Source organism: Canis lupus, chromosome 2 (assembly GCF_011100685.1).
Source record: "Canis lupus familiaris isolate Mischka breed German Shepherd chromosome 2, alternate assembly UU_Cfam_GSD_1.0, whole genome shotgun sequence".
Taxonomy (NCBI): Eukaryota; Metazoa; Chordata; class Mammalia; order Carnivora; family Canidae; genus Canis; species Canis lupus.
Window position 1 is genome coordinate 41,241,489 of NC_049223.1, and position 18,712 is coordinate 41,260,200.

General features: G+C 40.9%; 1 protein-coding gene across 24 annotated transcripts in view; it reads right to left on the bottom strand.

The window, feature by feature from the left end:
- Positions 1-1,062, bottom strand: part of JAKMIP2 (janus kinase and microtubule interacting protein 2) — a 175,802-nt gene extending 174,740 nt beyond the window's left edge. For 22 of the 24 annotated variants that reach the window (XR_005355505.1, XM_038530554.1, XM_038530559.1 and 19 more), the window contains exon 1: positions 154-469. The gene's annotated coding sequence lies outside the window, so the exon portion shown is untranslated. Of the gene's footprint in view, positions 1-153; positions 470-858 lie in introns of those variants that run through there. The other 2 variants (XM_038530572.1, XM_038530571.1) reach the window with 1 other exon arrangement.
- Between the last annotated feature and the right edge of the window lie 17,650 nt (positions 1,063-18,712).

Genomic DNA, 18,712 nt, shown 5'->3' on the forward strand with positions numbered 1-18,712 from the left:
CGGCACCCTTCCTCTCTCCATCCCCAGCTCTGTCTGCACATCTCCCTCTCCTACTCCGACGGAGTCATTGTTCAAGTGCCGGCCACAAATGTACCCACAGGTCCTTGAACCGGCGGCTAAACCCAGAAGACAGCCCCATCGTCTCCTGCTTACCACGCTGAGACTCGGAGAAGCTGTCGAAAGGAGGGAAAGATGCAAACTGAATCCATTTTCCTTGCGACCGAGTCGGATGCGGCCTCCGAACCCAACATCAGCAGCCGCTGCTGGGATTTTGTTCCCTCCTCTCCGGCTGGCGACGGTGCGGAGAGGAACCACCCTTCCCGCCCCGCTAGAGCACCAGCAGCCGAGGCGGCGGCGGCAGCGGCATCGGCACTTGGCCTCCTCCCGCGCCGAGGATGGGGTGAGCTCAGAGGCAGCCAGGAACTTGCAGCAGACACCTCCTCTGGCTCCGCCTCTCCTGCCCCCTCCCCCAGACCCCACCCCTGCTGCGGTAGAGGCGGCCTGTGCCGGCAGCTGCTGGTTGTCATGGCAACGACCAATGGCGAGCCACCAGCCTAAGGGGGAGGGGAGACGGGAGAAATGAGCTGCAGGGGCTGGAGGGGAGGGGAGTGGTGCTGCTGCCCTCTGAGATGCTCTTGGTCTCTCCTACCTGGACTCTGGGTCTTTAAAAATGGGGCAAGGGTGTACAGGCACAGGAAGAGAATAATTTAAATGTAACCGAAATCAAGGCTGAAACATACATCATAACTATGTTCTGCACTTTCCATGGTTTTCCAACAAAATGTATTGAAATTTGCTATCAGAAAAAATAATAACAAATGGAGAAAATCATATCGTGTAATCGGAGATTATAATTACCCCAAATATGTTTGTCCTTAATAGTATCTTTCACTCAATGTCACTCAAGGTTGTTAAAAAGCAAAGTTGAGTGGCCGGACTTTGCAATAAGATGCAAGTCTGATTCCTTAGCACTACTTTCTGCTTGTTCTTCCCAAGTGAGTCACTTGGTCTCACTGTTTTTCCAGTTCTCTTTCAGAATGGGGCTTGGAGGTATTTGGCACTCCCCTGTTAAAAAGGATTTTGGAACAGAGGGAACAGAGATTTCTTGAGCAACCACACCGTTCTCAGGAACACCAACCAGTTGGTGGAGAGTTCTAAAGCTTTATATAACGTCAAACTACTGGAGTAGGAAATTTTCCTGCAGAGAATTCTGTACCATTATCATGGATGCCATTTTCATGGATGTTCTTTTGGAGTTCCCAAGCCAGCTGATAGTCAGGGTGGTAGGTAGGAAAAAAAGGAAGTGAAATCAGCAATGTTCTGAGTTCTTTGTGAGTTCTGTTTCTAACTCTAAATTATGGATGATACTAGTATTTATCTCGTGCAAGCAGTTGTAAAAATTAAATGAAATAATGCACTAATAGCACTTGGAATGTAGTAAGAATGCAAATGTTTACTAATAGTAGTAGTAGTAGTAGTAGTACATTTATAGCTGCCTCTTAATCCAAGGGATCAAGGGAATAGCATGGCAAGTTCACACAAGGCAAAAAATTAAGGTGAGAAAACAATACATGGTGATGTATTGGTGATGTTTTTTCATCAAGAACAATATGATGGTGATGATGATGGCAAAGACAGAGAGAGCCTGAAAGAATAAAAGTTCTCTAAAATGTAACAGTCAAGGATATTCTAAGTCTTAAAGGAGTTATATAAATCTCCCAAACTCACACAGCTAATTAACAATAGGGCCAACAATGAAATCTCTGACCCTTCTAATACTAACATTTGCTTCCCCCTAACCAGTAGTTTTTTGCCACTCCTATATGGAATGCAGGTACCCTTTGTTCTTAACCCATAGGGTCATTTATTTATAAATTCAAATAGGATTAGTGTAAGTTTCAGAGTCAGACAGCCTGGGATCCATTTCTGGTGCCAGTACTTACCATAGATATGACTTGACACACAATAATTAACTTCCCTGAACCTATCATTTTGGAAATTATCATAGCAAATGACTATCATGGGGTCATTGTGAGAACTGAATGGAATGATGTATGTAGAGCATTAATAATGTCTAGCACAAAGTAACTGTTCAATAAATATTAGTTATGATTACCTGGTCTTAAGTAATTAATATTAAAATGTAAGATTTTTTTCCCTAGATGGAGTCCCTCTTGATGCCAGTGCCCTATTCTAACAAAACTAACTTGAAGATGATTAGCTGGTTAAGGAAAGGGCTGCACCTCATCCTCATTACCATCCTTGGCCTTATCTCTTGGTCTTCTCCACTCTGTGCGGCTGGTGGCTCCTGCCTCCCACCAGAGACTGAGCAACCACGTAGTCTGCACATACTTCCACATCATGGAAGTGGACTCGTGTAACAGAAAGGAATGGGTTGTCTTGCTCTTTTTTTGTATTCTTCTCTGAATCTCACCTTCTGCTGTCTCCACAAAGCTGGTCATGTAAGTTAGCAGAAAGAAAAGCTGTGGGTTGTAGAAGCTCAGACATGTTTGGGTAACAGAATCCTCCCCATTGGCCTCATGAGGGGGCATCTCATCTTTCAAGCCTTTCTGACTTGGTTGGGGTGGGTGATTACAGTTTTCTCTCCTCCTATCAACATAGGTAGAATCAACTAGGGGAGAAAAAAGTGTTTTGGTGCTCCCTCTTCGAACAATTTAGTCGTTCAAATGCTCTCCTACCTTTTGCCGTATCCATGCAGCATTATTATCGTTATTTAATAACAGCTTTCTTTAATAATCACTTTTAATTATTTTCTATTTATTTTATCTACTTTTTTATTTATCTTAAAATAGAATTTGTCTAGGGACACCTGGGTGGCTCAGTAGTTAAACATCTACATTTGGCTCAGGGCATGATCCCAGGGTCCTGGGACCGAGTCCCACATCAGGCTCACCGCAGGGCCTGCTTCTCCCTCTACTAATGTCCCTGCCTCTCTCTGTGTTTCTCATGAATAAATAAATAAAATCTTAAAAAAAATGAAATTTGTCTCTGGCTTCAGTAGAATATATATAAAAACAAGCATGGTAAAGAGAGTGTCCTCAGAGAAAGGAACTTAAAGCAAAGTCATATATTTTGAGGGGCTAACACAGACACTAGCTTTATTTGTAATAATTTTTTGTAATTTTAAAATTTCAATCCTTCTCTCTATTGCCATCTCCTCTCTAATCATGCTCTATTTTCCCATGGTATTTGTCATCTTCTAATATACTATATTATTTACTTGTGCTTCTATAATTTTTGTTATCTGTTTCTCTCCATTAGAATGTAAGTTATGAAAGGGCAGGGATTTTTGTTTGCTTGTCTGTTTGTGAACAGTCCCTGAACTATTTTAGGTGCTCCATAAATATCTGTTGAATGAATAAACCAGGAAATAAATAAAATATCAACAACTTCTGCATTGAATCATGGCTCTATAGGCTACTTTATAATATTATCTGTCCAGTTATATATTTTTTCTCAAAATTAAAAACTAAAATAATCACACAAATTATCTTATTAGCATAATAGCTGATACATATTTTAAATATAGTTATGAAAATGGAAATGTTTGCTCATGCATATTCAAAATTATCTAGCATACTGCTAGTAGTATGCATGGTCTTGTTTGAGAAATACCGATTCTGTTCTAAGAATGTCTTCTTCAGTAGTACTAACAGGGGGCAGACTGTCTACCTCCTCTGGGACCTTTCCAATTTTGACTTCTGGATGCTATGAGATGTCTGAAAAAGTACAGGGTGTGGGTCTTGGCTCCAAAAGCGGCATTAAATTTTCAGGAGAAGCCACAGCATAATGGGAGGAAGCTGCAAAGTATAGGCTCTGAAGACAGACTTTTTGGATTGAGTTCATGCTTCACCATTTGTTTTCTTAGTGACCTTGGGCAAGTTGCTTAATTTCTGTGTGCCTTAGTTTCTTCATTGTATGACATGATAGCAGTACCTATTTCATTAGTTTGTTTTAAAGATCAAAGTTATTGTTGCAAAAAACTAACAAGTACCTGGTTTGTAATAAGCAATAGATAATATTTAGTTCATATCACTGTAAGTATTATTTTTTAAAACCATGGTTATACATAGCATATTTTTTCTGGATGTTTCCAAAACACTCAGATCACTCAGGGGTATTCTAAAAACTTGTTAAGACTGCAGACCAGCTTTCAGCAGACCATGAGGATTTCTGGAGATGTTTATCTCAGAGATAGTCCAATATCTTGATTTCCTCCAAAAAAGGGTCAAAAAGGGAAGAAGTGATAGAAGTGAATGTTTATTCTTTGTCTACTCTGTAAGAGGTTATTAATATATTACTTACTTACGGAGAACATTCAATGTAAGCTGTCAGAATCTTTCCAAGTTCATTAAGAGGAAAGCATCATTCGGACTTCACTGCATATCCTTTATCAACACTATCAATAATGGGGCCTTCGGCTGGCTCATTTGGTAGAGTATGTGACTTTTGATCTCGGGGCTGTAAATTCCAGCCTCACAAGGGGTGTAGAGATTACTTAAAAGAAAGTAAAATCTTAAAAAAAAAAAATACTACCAGTAAGCAAAATATTAGAACTCTCCCATGAACTCCATACTCCTACAGCGAACCATTTTGAGAACGACTGCATGCATAGTAGGTGGATACATTGGCCTTAGCTCACCTTGTTTTTTCTAGCAATGCCTTCCCTGCCCCAATTCTTCAACCTTGATGATTTATCCATCACCTCCTTTGGGGAGTCTTCAAGGGTTACCAGAATTAGCATTAGAAGTGCTGTTCCTATTGTCCCCTGTCACGTCTTTATTGCTGCCCTCATGATGTTAAATGGCAAATAGTTTTTTCTGTGTCTTTCTTTCCTATTTGACTATAAGCACTTTGAGGTCAGGAATATACTATCCATTCATTTATTTATTTCTATACTAATCTAACAAATATTTACTGCTAGCTGCTACTGAGTGCTGTTCTAGGTGCTAGGGATACAACTATGAGTAAGACAACATGAAAACTCTCTTCATGGAGTTTATAATCTAAAAGGAAAGACAAGACTACATAATTAAACATAATTAAATTATGTTGAGGGCTACAACAGAGAACCATTGGAAGCTCTAATAGCACATAAAGGGAGGATATAACTGAGTTTAGGAGCCCAAGGGAGCTATTACTGGAGGGATTACAGGGTAGGGTAGGGGCAGTTGGTTTCTGACAAAGGGAAGGATATGTACAGGTGCTGAGATATGCAGGAATATGCATGTTACTCATATTTTACTTAGGGCTGGTACCTAGCACCATATATATGCATATTATGTGCACTTACATGTTTATTGAAAGAATTTGCTTCCTTCCCCCCAACCACTCACACACATAAGCACACAATTTCTTTCTTCCATGTTTTTTTTCTGTTAATTTATTTGAGGAGTTAGAGTTTGTCAATAGGTAAGGAGCTGACAGACTGTGTGGGATTGGAAGGAATGAAGGGAGGCTGAAAGATTAACTGTTCTTACAGTAGGAAAAGAGGTATAATGCTAACACTGACCACTGTTCCATTACAGATTTATTAAGTAAGATTTACATGATAATATAAACTTTTGCTCTGATATCAAAATGTGAAACACTTTTTCCTTTTCAGGTCTAGGGCAGTTGTATATTACCCACTGGCAGACAGCACATGGGCTTAGGTTACCAGCAAGTCAGGGACATCAAAGAAATGAGAAAATTTCCTTTCAGTGAGCTTTTCCAAAATTTTGCAACCAGAAAATCTATAAATGAGCTGGTTTGATTTCGGAATATATACAAGTTTCATTTTAATTTTAGTATAGGTTTTACTTTTAGTTGTCTATGGGAGGTACCATGATTTTCATAATTCTTACAGTGCCTTGTAACTCAAACATCTTATTACATATAGCACTAAGAGTAGAGAACATGAGCCATGTAATACAAAAAGCACATGCATCCCAGAGTGAACTGTCACTATGGAGTTTAGAGGCTAATGGGGAGATCAGAGAACAAGAAAACAAACCACTAAAATATAGCAAATTTTCATGTGGTACCTGGGTGGCTCAGGTGGTTAAGCGTCCAACTCTTGATTTTGGCTCAGGTCATAAATTCATGGTCCTGGAATCAAGTCCCACCCAAGGTTCCTCCCTCAGTATGGTATCTGCTTGAGAGTCTCTTTCCCTCTGCCTCTGCCCTTTCCCTTCTCATGAGCACACCCTCTCCTTCTCTCTATCTCTCTCTCTCAAAATAAATAAATAAAATCTTTTTTAAAAGATGGCAAAATTTCACAAGTGCTATGAAGCAATGAACCAGAAAGGAAGATAAGTAATAGGGGTGGGGAGAATGGGAATGACTCACTATGGAGGCGGCATTTAAACTGAGAAATGAAGTATGGATTATGGCAGTCATGTAGGAGCTGAGAAAAGAGAGGTTTACATGGAAGGATGAGCCCTGAGGATACAGAAAGCCAGGAATAAGAAATAATTTTGAAGGTCAGTAGAGCTGGAAATGGTGAGCATGGTGGAAAGCGGCAAGAAGAGAAGTTGGGAAGATGAGCAGGAACCAAATTACGCAGCGCCTTGCAACTCACTGTCAGGTAATTGGGGGTTTTGTTGTAAACGTAGTGAAGACCCATTGAAGAGTTTAAATTTGGTTTAAAGTATTATGGGGAAGGTATTGGTAGTGAGCAAAAGTGCATGCCATTAGGGTGCTATGGACATCGAGGCTTCAGGTCATATTTGTTAAATAAGGTGGCAGTAGTGGATATATAAAGAACTGGACTATTTTGAATGAATACATTTTAAAGGTGGCACTGTGAGGACTTGCTGGTGGATTGGATGCTGGGGCTGAAGGAGAGGGAGACACCAAGATCATTTCTAAGCAGATAGCCAACTGGTCCCTTTTATAGGGAGGAAAGACTGCCAGGCTCTGGCTCTGGGCAAGGGTGGGAAACCTGAAGGGGTTCTAAGTATCTCACTCTCAGGGGCCTTTTTTCCCTCCCTCCCCAGGCACAGCACGCTGGAGAATTAGGCATTAACGACCACCCGGTGTGCTGGATAAGTCACCAATGAGCTCACGGCAATGAAGCAATTTGGCTGAGTAGGGTAGATGAGGCCTGGAAGAATGTCATAATTATGACTCAGATCATCCTCCAAATCTGGAGTAGAATGCCATCAAGAAGTGGCCTTCCTGGGCAGCCCCGGTGGCCCAGCGGTTTAGTGTGGCCTTCAGCCCAGGGCATGATCCTGGAGACCTGAGATTGAGTCCCACGTCGGGCTCCCCTGCATGGAGCCTGCTTATCCCTCTGCCTGTGTCTCTGCCTCTCTCTCTCTGTGTCTGTCATGAATGAATAAATAAAATCTTAAAAAAAAAGAAAAAAAAGAAATGGCCTTCCTTTACTCTGAGCCTCCTGAACATCTAAACCATATTCTCAACCACAACGAATTTGGCTTCTTACTGGGTTATAGTCCAACTGTGAGGTCCTGTAACCATATCATCCCTCAGCCTCAATGTCTTCCTCTATGAGGCCAGGGTAGAAATTGCCTTTGCCTACCAAATAGAGATCTAAATGAATTATGTTTATAAAAAGCTTAGCACACGCCTGTATGTAGACAGGTCTCTGTGAGCTTTAGCTCTTCTGTTATACCCACCCCCCACATCTGAACCTTTCTTATGAAACCCAAACATTTCCTTACACATCCCAATTTTTTAAAGTTTTTATTCATTTATTCATGAGATACAGAGAGAGAGAGAGAGAGAGGCAGAGACACAGGCAGAGGGAGAAGCAGGCTCCACACAGGGAGCCGGACGTGGGACTCAATCCTGGGTCTCCAGGATCAGGCCCTGGGCTGAAGGCAGCGCTAAACCGCTGAGCCACCCAGGCTGCCCACTTCCCAAATTTTAAAAAATGTTTCCTCCCACCTCACCCACCAAATTTTCTTTTAGATAACCTCAAACAGCTGAGTACTTATTTTTGTCTGACAGGTATGCCAGGTACAGAGGGACTGAAAGGGGAAAAGGGTTTTCTCTAAGTGGAACTTACAGACTGGCTGCCTGGTCTGTCTCATATTTATGAGCCAAATTTCTTTAAATATTTACATCCTGTATTTACATTTTATTACTATTCGATTTGTTTCTTACAGTTGATCTGAAGTGTGAAATTGGGAGCTGGAGCTTGCTAACACTATCATGTTAAGAAAATGTACAGTGAAGGAATTTGAGTTCTGTGGGTTCCCCCCACTCCCACACCAAGGACAACAAAACCTTGTGAGGAAATCTTCAAGATGTCTGTGTCTGCCCACTGCCTCCTCCTGGCACTCTTGCTTAACATGTCCCTAGCTCTAGCCTCTGGTACAAGCTAAGGGAGGAACCAGGGACTCCCATTGTGGACCATGTGGGCTTGATTCTAGAATGGGAATGATGGAGGAAAGATTCGGCTAAACCCAGAGAGAGAGAGAGAGAGAGCTCAATTTTGAGAAAGAAACTTTCTTCCTTTTAACTCTTCTAAGCCTCTTTTCTTTTATCTTAATTCCAAATTCCTTCACTTTCCTCAGCATCTGTTTCTCCTTATAATAAATTTCTGTCTTTAACAAAACCCAAAATCATCTCTTCGAATAAATCTGTAAGTCTCTTAATTCTTTTGACGTCTAGCTTTCAAAAATGATAAAATCAGGATCCTCAGGCAATTGCAAAATGTACAAATCAATGATTTTACTTTAATTAATTAATCAAAGGATCTATGAGATGCTACAAATGCCCAAAGAGCATTTGAAAAGCCTGATTTTTACAGGTAAAATAGAAATGAGAGGACAAGAGTGGCTTTACTTATGCAGTCTCATATGAGCTTCAAGCCTTGAGATACAAATTTATGCACAGGATTAATCTTTATGACCCTGAATAAACTATGCTTCTGGTTGATCTTTTGTAGGTCATACTAGCCAGCCCTTGTAACACCTGAATCAACAGATGAAATGAATATTAATCTCTTCTCTTGTCCCTGGGAGAGACCTCATACAGGATGTTAAGGGCACAGTGGTCTGATACTGAAGTCAAAGAAATGGAATTTCATACCCTTTCCTCTAACCTTTCTAGGTCTTGCCAGATTATTTTTTAACCTCATTTTCTGGATCACAACAAGCCAAGGACAACAAAACCTTTTAAGGAAATCTTTGAGATGTCTTGTGTCTGCCCACTGCCTCCTCCTGGCAAAGTTAAATTTGGGGGTTCTCATTTTATGCAATGTCTTCATCTTTCACAAAATCCTCCCATTTTACAACTATATTTATGGCAGAGAGATAAACAACTAAAAGTATATGATAAAAAAGGAGAAGGGGTGAAGACAATGTTTCCAGATGAAATGTGGCCCTGGGCCTTACATCAGTCTGGACCTCATCGCATTGGGAGTGGATTAGGGTTGGGGGTGGTGGTGTCAGCTCTTCTGTATTTTGTGTAGAAACTGAAAGACTCATCCTCCTTTTTGCTTCCACACACTGGGGCCCAAGTAGTCTTGCTTTGCCAACTCTTCTAAAAGAAGTCAGAGAGAATTGCGCTAACCTCACTGAAAGAACTTTACATGGAGAGAAAAGAGCTTTCTCCTTTTCTACAAGAGCATAAAGCAGAAGTGTGAGTGAACTCTCCCTACTTTGAAAGGGACTGCTAAGCATGTCTGCCTGATAAGGAGGGAGGGCATCGGTGGACAGGGTGAAGTGGTCCACCACTGCACCAAGGAGGAGATTTGGACTTGTGCAGAGTGGTGGAAGCACAGTGGACCACATGTTAGAAGCATCCAGAAACAGCAGAGTCTGTATGTTTAATGACACCGATGAAGACCTGGTTGTGAGAAGACAAGACCAGAGGTTGCTGTGCTGATTCTTGAGCTCACATAATAATCTTCTTGATGACTTAGAAATATTGAAACAAAAGATGTGGAGGGCTTAGGGAGTATATTGGCAGGAATGTGACTTTTCAGTGTGAATAGGTCAGGGCTCATTCATTTGCCTGGGCAAGTCAGGGTTCAGGATATCTTGGTTATACAACAAGCAGTTATTTTTAGATTTCATCTCCCAACACCTCATATTTTCCTTGCAGTCAAGTAAATGGAGAGTGAGCTACAGACATGCAGTGCAGCATCATGCTACATCCTTATCATTTGTCTGATTTTTCATGATTCCTCATTTCCACATTACAGTGCAGTAGGACAGGGGTAGAAGAATACAGGTTCTTACTTGTAGACGTTGCTGCTCATGCCCAAACTGCCTGTTAATTTCCCTGTTTGTCTCCATAAAAATAGAATTCTTGAAGGCCCAGGAAGAAGAGAAGAATCAAGTTTCCGTTGATTTGTCTAGTGTGGTCTAGCAGAAGCCTTCATAGCCCAGAGTCAGGGTGAGAAACCAAGTCTAGAGAAACAACATCATGCCTCTCCTATTCAGTAGAACTGTAAATTCTATGGACCCTACTTCTCTAGCGCCCCTTCAAATGGAAGCTCCTCTTAGCCTAACACAACACAGCCACAGTTCCCTATAGAGTTCTATAAGCTATGCTTGTGGGCACTGCAGTCAGTCCATGGTTTTTACACCTCAGAGGTCCCCTTGGCGGTCACTCACATCATCAGAACTCCAGGTAGACTTAGATTTTACATTAATATTATGGAAAATAGGGCCAGATCCTTTTCCCAAGTTTTGAGTGTTTGGCCTTCAATATGAGGGCAGAGAATCAGAGGTAGAATTCAAGACTATACTACTATTAGCCTATCCTCCTATCTTGTGAAGGGCTTATGCATAAGAATGCCATGAATAGTGGATATTAACATCCCCTTTCAGGCTACTGTATGGTCCGAGATGAGGCTTTAAAACTCATTACATAAGGAGAAAATTAACACTGAGAGAGAAAAATTTCCCTTCTTTCTACATCTCCAAACAGCTCAGTTTCCAAGCCTTCTTTATTTTATCCATAGTCACTGAGTAAGTGGAGACCCAGACAGGAGGAATAGATTACATTGCTTCATGATTCTTTTCCCTAGCTTCCCAGCAAGCTGTAATCTGCCTTTAAAACATTGGACAATTTTTTAAATACAAGAGCAAAAGGAGTTGTGGTATACTGAGCTTCATACAAATTCCCTTGTGACTCTTAAGATTAGGCTTTATAGTTGAGAGTAGATCTTCTTTCTCTGATACGGTGGAATGACTAATGACAATCTGGTTTTAGTGCCTAATTACTTCAGATTAAAACGCCTACTGTGAATCAGAGGTGATGAGGCTCCTAATATTTTCTTCATTTTCCCAACCATTTTTATCTTGGCCCTAAGATATAATAGTATGAGGATGTCAAAGAGGAAGAGAAAAGTGTTTTATGTCATGCAATAATCCTAATTTCCCAGAATTTTCTGGAAAATAACCTGGGTCTGACTTTACACAGAAGATCTGTATGGAGATATTGTAGAACAGTATAGGTTTGTTTCTTATATTCTCCTTGAAGGAGAAATCTTCATTTTACAGACCTCAGTAGGGGATATCATGCCAGGAAGAATATTTTATGCCTAACTGTGACCCCTGTGACTTAAACTCGACTAAGTCAAGGGCCTGGCCTTTTATAGGTCATCATGACAATCTTTGTTATCTCTTGAACCAAAGGCTGGAATGAATATTAATTTTTAAGCCTTAGTTCCTCAGATTAACCTGGTTACATCTCTATAATCAGGATTTTAGAAGCAAGTGGTATGAGACCAAGAAAAAAAAAAAAAGCTTCATACTTTGGCTATAAACATCTCTCCTGGGCTCCCCAGATTTCTTTTTCTTTTTTTTTTTTTTTTTTAAAGATTTTATTTATTTATTCATGAGACACAGACAGAGAGAGAGGCAGAGACACAGACAGAGGGAGAAGCAGGGAGCCAGACATGGGACTCGATCCCGGGTCTCCAGGATCAGGCCCTGAGCTGAAGGCGGCGCCAAACCTCCGAGCCACCCGGCTACCCGATTTCTTTAATCTAAGTTTTAGCTAATATAGCACCAAATAATTGTTTCATCCATTGTTCTCAATCCTCTTCCAATCCTTCATTCTGAGACCTATTCTCAGGCCAGACAGATTCATGTATAATTTGGAGGATGAGAAAATGGTTGAGACCGACAATTCCGGATATGTGATGGCAATTTTTCAATCTAGAGCTTGGTCTGGGAGACTAAACTTGGAGAGGAATCCTGATGCTATTTCTCTCCCTTTTTTCCCCCCAAGACATATTGGAGCCACGAGCCACCAACATTCCTAGTGTCCTGGTAGTAAGTGCATCACCTCTCCACCTTGATGGCTCAGTAGAGAAGTGATTCCATAACTGTTATCAAGGTTCCTGTAGGACCCTCAGTCTTTTTAGCTTTGCATGGCTTTAGCTTTTGCAATTGGAAACCAGAAGTGTTCCTATCCTTCTTCAGTGAAAAGCCTTCTTCAATGAAACACATCTTTCTTAACTCTTCCTCCAGTCTTGACTTGATTAGAAATTTATCGATAAAATACTGAATCTCACCCTGCCCCAGGATGGATCCCCAGAACTTGTGCAGTCTAACCATAAAGACCAGGATCTTTTAAGTCATGCCTTCTGGCAGGACCTCATATGAACAATGGGGCAGTGCATCTATTCTGCATCCTAAGCCATGAAACAATCTGGGGTTGGTTTTCACACATACATTCTTGTGAACAAATGCGCCACAGCAGAATCAAGTGAAAGAGAGCTTCCCTCTGTCTTATTCTGTTTCTCCTTTCAGTCACTTTGTACTCTGGTCAAGAATCTTAGCACTGAGGGCAGACAGAGAGGAGTAATATAACCCTTTGCTTTATATCATATACTCATCTTCCCAATATTCCTTTTTACACTTAATTGTCTTTTTTTATGTGTAGTCTTTAAAGCCAAAAGAGAGGATTTTTTCCACTGAGCTACTCCTGAGGACTCCAGAATCAGTGGTAGTCTTAAAAACCTAAGTCTACTATCAAGAAAAGCCTTTCAGACAGGGCTTCATAAACCTCCTCCTAATTTGTGCTGATTTAGGTTGGCCCTTCTTATGTTTCCCATATACAAGGAAGTAGGTAGACAGAGGTTACTCTGAAATACCTAGCCTGTCTTGTACTGAAGGCTGAAGGCAGAACTTCACACCCACAGCCACAATGAGGGGAGTCCTTTGGAGACATCTAACCAACCACCTGTGCCTCCAGACTGGGACAGAGCACACACCCTTTTAAAAAAGATTTTTATTTTTAGGTAATCTCTACACCGAACATGGGGCCCAAATTCACAACCCCAAAATCAAGAGGCACGTGATCCACCAATTGGCCACCCAGGCCCCCACAGCACATACTTTCAAGTGGCATAATGACCATTGCCCCTTCCTCGATCTATGTGAGTCTGGCCTTTATGACTAGAACAGACCATTGGAAACTGTCTTATAGAATCAGATTATTATAAAAACAACTTCTGTTGATGATATTGTGGTGAAACAGACACTCTCATAGATTGGTTGTGTGAATGCAAATGGATAGTGAGATGCAGAGGAGGGGCGGGGGAGAAAGAGAGAGAGAGAGAGAGAGAGAAGTACACTAGCTCTGTCCACTGAGAGGGCCTAGCATTAATGGCACACCAGTATCCAAATCTTGATTCCTAAATACCATGCTTCATTAAAAGAAAAGAAGCCAAGGATCCCTGGGGAAATGGATGATTCCGGGGCTGGGGCAGTAAAGTACAAGAAGAGCTAGAACATCTTGCCATACCAGAAAATAAGGAAGTACTCAAAGAATGATGGGACACTTTAAAAGTCAAAGGAGACAGGGAGATCTCTGGGTGGCTCAGCGGTTTAGTGCCTGCCTTCAGCCCAGGCGTGATCCTGGAGTCCTGGGATCGAGTCCCACATCAGGCTCCCTGCTGCGTGGACCCTGCTTCTCCCTCTGCCTGTGTCTCTGTCTCTCTCTTTCTCTCTCTGTGTGTCTCTCATGAATAAATAAATAAAATCTTTAAAAAAAGTTCAAAGGAGACAATTCGTAAGGGCTGCCATTAGCAAAATATGGGAAAGTTGGAACATAAAAATGAATAATGATAGTAATGGAACACAATTCATAAAATAAAATTAGAATCCATGAGTCCATACTGTTATAAACAGATAAATAACGTAGAATAAACAGGGGAGAAGAGAAAGCTCTTTCTTACAGTAGAATGTCAACTAGTAACTATACAAAGAATGATAGTTCCATCACTTGGCAAATAGTCATTTAGCAAATATCATAACAAATATGTTTAGGTATGAACTATCAACGGATCCTAAAACTAGTAAGTGCAAGTTTGAAGAGGAAGAGGCTATTTACAGAGTCTCAAACTATCTCCCCACAAGGTCCCTATTAATTACAAAAGGCAAAATACTAATTTTGCAATAAAGAAAGCTAAGCTGGTTCACATCTCTTTAATCAAGTGATTACAGTTAAAAGCTCCAAGAAGAGGACAAATAGAAACCTCGTGCCTCTTTAACATGACGCACCAATAAGAACTCAGCATCACTTCTGAAGGTATTTCTGCCCAGATGCATTATATATATCAATTCTAATCCATGAGAAAACAGTAGACAAATCCAACTGAGAGACAGTCTACAAAATAACTGACTTACACTCTTCAAAAATGTCAAGGTAATAATAGACAAGGTAAGAGAACTGAGAAAACCTTCTAGATTAAAGACCAGAGACATGATTACTATTAAATGCTGTGGAATTTTGGACTGGATCCTGGGGAACCAAAACAAAATAAAACAATTTGCCATAAAGGACATTAATGGAATAACTGGCAGTATCCGAATGAGCTATATAGATTAGAGAGAATTATATTAATGTTAATTTCCTGATTTTGATAATTGAGCTCTTGTTGTGAAAAGAAATTGTCCTTATTTTTAGAAAATATGCATAGAAGTATTTAGGAGAAAGAACATGATGTCTGGAATTTGACTCTGTAAGTTTTCTCTTTTTCCTCCCCCTCTTTTTCCTCTGATTCTTTCTACTCTTCTCCCCTTCCCCTTCTCTTCTTCCAGTGTTGTTGGAGTGATGCTCACCAGAACCTCAAGTACAGGATACAAATGGAAAAGAACAAGTCCCTTCTCCCTCCTACAGTCTCCTAGTCTCCCTCTAACACTCCCCAATTGGCAGAGTTGGCTGATTGCTCAAGCAGCAATGGGATTTGCATAGTCCCAACCCTAATATCACAAATCAGAGTATTGAAGGGTGAAGACAAGGTGTGAAAGACGTGTTTCCATTCTCTTAAACTTTCAGAGCCTTGTGGGAGGTGTCTTCATGATTTATACTCCAGTATAAGAGACTCAGCCTTGGTGGGGGAGTTTCATGTTGCTTATTCAGTATACAGAACTCTGATCTCTAAGCGCTCAGAATTCCTGAGTCCTTTTTAAGAAATGACACTTTCATCCATAGGAAGTGAGCTGTATGCTTTATTCTCATAGTGAGAAGTTTCTATAAAATTCTCAGCAAGTTTTTCACAGCACCGGTGTTGGGACTTTACTTGAGAATCAAGTACTACAAGCTCCTTCTCCAGGGAAGACTGTTTAGAAATCATCTACCTCTTTCCTCCAGAATTTATTAAATGTAAGATCCTTCCATTGCATAGTGAGTGTCTCTCCCTCCCAATGGCATAACCAAATCTCTCTAAATTTGACCTTCAGGGCTGAGATGTTTTTTATTTATTATTATCACTATTTTAAATAGGTGATGACTTCTGGAAGAATATCATCAAGTTAAAAATCAGAAAACTGGGGCAGCCCAGGTGGCTCAGCGGTTTAACACCTGCCTTTGGCCCAGCGCATGATCCTGGAGTCCCGGGATCGAATCTCGCATCAGGCTCCCTGCATGGAGCCTGCTTCTCCCTCTGCCTGTGTCTCTGCCTCTCATTCTCTCTCTCTCTCTCTCTCCCAAATAAATAAATAAATAAATAAATAAATAAATAAAATCTTTAACAAATCAAGAAACTGTGTGGTTTGGGGTGGGCTTTTATAGATCTAGTTTGAGAGCAAATTCAATACAGAATTGGGAGAAATAGTTTCATATTGCATCTTCTACTGTTCTCCCTAATTCCCCAAGGATTTTTCCTCATTGTATCAAGCCCTGACTTGTAGAAAATACTGGTAAGAAAGATCAGGATTCTGTGCCTCAAGGAATGTCCTTATTCTTTGAGATTTTCATCTACTTTACAGTCATGCTTAATGGCAGAGAAGTGTAATCAGGACACCTCAGGGGAAGGGATTGCTTCTTGCTACCTGTGAAGCCTATCAGATCTGTCTAGGAGGGGTCTTCAGACCCAGTTCTTAGCATGAGAGACAGTCTATGAAGAATACTTTAAGAAATTATGTATGTCCAGGTTTTCTGCCACTCAATTAAAAGACAGCAGATTATCCTGTCAGAATCTGAGCCTCATACCCCCTCATTGTGGTTGCTGTTATCTGCTAGGTTTTCATTTAGCCCTAAATGGGCTGTGGGTAGCCATGCCAAGTCAGAGTCTCCCAAGTTAGAGAGGGACCCTAAGAGATTATCTAATTCTACCTCTTCCTTCCCGATGGGCTAAATTTAACTCCTCAGAATGAACCCCAAGTCTTTTCTGATGAAAACCTTCGAAATACTTTAACAGTCAGAGTGATGGGAAGAGATTACCTGAACGTCAGAGAAATGAAGACTCCTACTCTATATACTAAACTATTCTGCATTCACCCAGAAGGCTGGGTTCTGTTTTACTTTTACTCTGTTATTTCTGCCCTGCCTTTGTAGTAGAGATCTGATATAGATCGGCCTAAGAGAACAAGGAAAGGGGAATCCTCATAAGGCCACTTAGGAGCTCCTCAGCACTACTGGGTATTGTCTGTGAGACCCAGAGCATACCTGAGAAACCAGAGTGGTGGGTGGGATTTGAGTCCAGTGGGACAATCATTTCTACACCCCTCTCACTTATGTCCCTGGTGCCTCTTCAAGAAATGAAACTTCTAGTCTGTCCTTCCCTCCCTCCCTTCCTTCTTTCTTCCTTCTTTCCTTCCTTCCTTCTTTCCTTCCTTCCTTCCTTCCTTCCTTCCTTCCTTCCTTCCTTCCTTCCTTCCTTCCTTCAAGTAAGCTCTACACCCTACCATGGGGCTTGAACTCATGAACCCAAGATCAAGCGTTGCATGCTCCATGGACTGACCTAGTCAGGCTCCCCCTTCTAGTTATTTCTTCATTAACTTAGGGAGTGCTTACTATTTGTCCGGTAAGTGAGATGTAAAACAAAACAATCAATATACACCTAAAATTGAAGCTGAATCCCTAGAATTGGTTGCCATTACTGGCTTTCTTTTTTCCTCTCAGTCTTCACAGCTAAACTCCTTGAAGCATCACTTGCACTAGAGACTGGAGTTAAGGGTTCTCCTTCTAGGTGATTTATAACAGTCCTCTGGGCCCCTGCCTCCCAGCATCCTTCTGGATCAATCAAATATCCCCTCTGTAGAGCTGCCCTGAATAGGTTTGCTGCATTAAGAAGCCCTGAGACACTGACACTGAAAACATGTTTAAGCTTCATTTCCTTCTATTCTTCCTCTTAGAAAACTAGCATTTCACAATATGTCTCTTCCAGATATTTATAATTAATTTAATTTCTATCATGACATGACAATATATTCCTTATCCTTTCTCTCCATTTCTCTGGCCCTTAGTATTCTAGCTCATATTTTCTTAAGCTTTGAGATGCATTGTAAACCTTATTCCTATCTCAATCCCCAATGGAATATTTAGATTTGACTCTGTGCCCTGAGTTGAGTTCTTATTTCCACAAGAATTTCTATTAGACTTCTTGGTTGTACTCAGGGATATACTCTAACTACACTAAAATCACAAAATGTTTAATCAGTAGTTGTCTTTACAGGCATCTGTTATCCCCTCCTCTGCCCGAAGACTGGACTTTGGTGCTTGAAAGCTTTACATCTGACTATTTATCTTGCTTAAATCAGCCCAGGTTTTGGTATCATCAGGAGAGATCTCTTTAGTCTACCTTCTAAGACTCTGGAATAAAGAGAGCCCTAAATATTAATGAAAAGTCTGTTCTCCTTCAGAGTTTCTTTCTTCTAATGTGTTGACTCTCCCAAAATACAGCCAGTCAGTAAAAGACTGAATAAAGAAAATGCACACTTCGCTTAGAGGAAAGGAGTAAACCAGGAACTAGATTAGGTAGGAAATGAAATACAATCTTCTGTCTCCTCCTGTTGGACTCCTGAGGTCCTGCTCCATGGTTCTTACAGGACATGAGGGCTCAGTTGAGCTGAATGGCTGGGTGATTTTCTTAGCGCTGTACCTGGTCCAGTAACAATTTTCATTGTTGATCAATTCTATGAGGTAATTATTCTTCAAAGAAGTACATTTCAAATGTCCTATAGAGATTGCTTATGTAGGGGAGTTTATTTATTTTTTATTTTTATTTTTGTAGGGGAGTTTAAAAACAGCCAGACTCGGCCTTTTCTATCCTTCCCTTCACAAATCTCACTGCTTGGGCATTGCTGCCCATCCTTGCTAAAAGGAAATAATACCTCAGGTATGGTATAGTAAAGAGCATCAGGAGTACGTTCTCTGGAATGGGAGAGAGTTCCCTGAAATTAGGCATTTAGGAAAGTAGCCTCCATAAAAAGGACAGTGAGAGTAAGACCAATCAGAAAGTCAAGGTAAGCAGACATAGCAAAAACAAGGT